Source organism: Mus pahari, chromosome 15 (assembly GCF_900095145.1).
Source record: "Mus pahari chromosome 15, PAHARI_EIJ_v1.1, whole genome shotgun sequence".
Taxonomy (NCBI): domain Eukaryota; kingdom Metazoa; phylum Chordata; class Mammalia; order Rodentia; family Muridae; genus Mus; species Mus pahari.
The window spans coordinates 12,055,033-12,057,003 of NC_034604.1; the positions used below are offsets into that span (position 1 = coordinate 12,055,033).

Consider the following 1,971-nt stretch of genomic DNA (forward strand, 5'->3'; position numbering starts at 1 on the left):
AGAGGCCCCTTGGTCTTGCAAACTTTATATGACCCAGCACTAGGCAAGGCCTGGGCCAAGTAGTGGGAGTGGGTGGGTAGGGGAGCAGAGGTGGGGGGTTGGGGTATAGGAAACTTTCGGGATAGCATTTGAAATGTAAATAAAGAAAATAAGAACAATAATAATAATAAAAAGATAATGTGGAAGAATTCTACACTAAATCCATCTTGCCCAGGGCTTTTTTTGTTTTGTTTTGTTTTGTTTTGTTTTGTTTTGTTTTTTTGATTGGGAGGTTTTTAGTGACTTCTTCTATTTTTTTATAGGATATGGGCTTGTTTAGATACTTTACCTGTTCTTGATTTAAACCCAGAATAGCAATAACAATTCTTAACAATAAAAGAACAGCTGGGGAAATCACCATCCCTGACCTCAATCTCTACTACAGAGCAATAGTGATAAAAATTTCATGGTATTGGTACAGAGACAGACACTTTGATCAATGGAATAGAATTGAAGACCCGGAAATCAAACCACACATTTACGCATACTAGATCTTTGACAAAAGCCAAAAATATACAATGGAGGAAAGAAAGCATCTTCAATAAATGGTGCTGGTCTAACAGGCTTTCTGTATGTAGAAAAAATGCAAATAGGCCCATATTTGTCACGTTGCACAAAGCTCACATCTAAGTGGATCAAAGACCTCAACATAAAGTGAGATACACTGAATCTAATAGAAGAGAAAGTTGGAAAGAGCCTTGAACTCATTGGCACAGGGGGAAATTTCCTAAACAGAACTCCAATGGCTCATGCTCTGAGATCAAGAATTGATAAATTGGACCTCATGAAACTGGAGTTTCTGTAAGGCAAAGGACATAGTCAATAAGACAAATTTGCAACCTACCGATTGGGAAAAAATTTTCACTATCCCCATATCCAATAAAGAGCTAATATCCAAAATATATAAAGAACTCAAGAAGCTAACTTCCAAAAAACTAAACAACCCAATTCAAAATTGCGGTATAGAACTAAACCAAGAATTCACAACACAGGAATCTCAAATGACTGAGAAACACCTAAAGAAATGTCCAAAGTCCTTAGTGATCAGAGAAATTCAAATTCAAATGACACTGAGATTCCCACCTTACATGAATCAGCATGGCTAAGTTAAAAACCATGACTGCCCTCCGAAAGGCCCAACAAGCAGCTGAAAGGGTCAGATGCAGATATTCGCACAAAACCAACAGACAGAAGCTGCTGACCCCTGTTGTTGAGTTAGGGAAAAGCTGTAAGAAGCTGAGGAGGAAAAGGAAGAAGAAGAGGAGGAGGAAGAAGAGGAGGAGGAAGAGGAGAAGAAGGAGGAGGGCAACCACGTAGGAGGGCCAGCAGTCTCAATCTGGATCACAAAATCTCTCAGACACTGTATTACCAACCAGGCAGCTGATGCTTAAGTCAGTCTCTCTGTTGAAATCCAAGCAATTAGATACAAACGTAATAAGAATATAGGACTTAACTCCATCACCTGCCTCTAGAAGCAATGCAAGTATGATTGCTGTATCTCATGTGTGTCTGCAGGTGGCAGAAAGAGTGACGCTGTGTCTATGTTCAGTGTTCTGATTTACAAACACATGAATGATTAGTAGTCTACTGTTCCCTTAAAAAGAGTTAGCCTGAGATGACCACCAGACCAATGCCAAACAGGCCCAGGCAGGATGGGTGATTAAGCCTCAGACTGAGAAGAACCCTACCTGGGAACAAGCGATAAGGATGGGAGTGAACCCAGTACAGATGACCCTTGAATGGAGTCACTCAGGTAGGCCAGGAGAAAGCAAGCTAAAGACAACCACCAGACCAGTTCCATGGGACACGGACAGGGAAATAGTATGAGATGACCACCAATCTGGTGCCACACAGACCTGGTTGGGAATTGGGGGAGTAAAGACCATACTGAGATGACCCCTGATGGATACCCTAATGAATAAGAAGGGCATA

General features: G+C 41.1%; 1 non-coding gene across 1 annotated transcript; it reads left to right on the forward strand.

The window, feature by feature from the left end:
* The first annotated feature begins 1,500 nt into the window (after nt 1-1,500).
* Nucleotides 1,501-1,631, forward strand: LOC115065540. Its single transcript, XR_003845323.1, has one exon. It is a non-coding gene; the product is annotated as a small nucleolar RNA SNORA17 (small nucleolar RNA).
* Nucleotides 1,632-1,971: the final 340 nt, after the last annotated feature.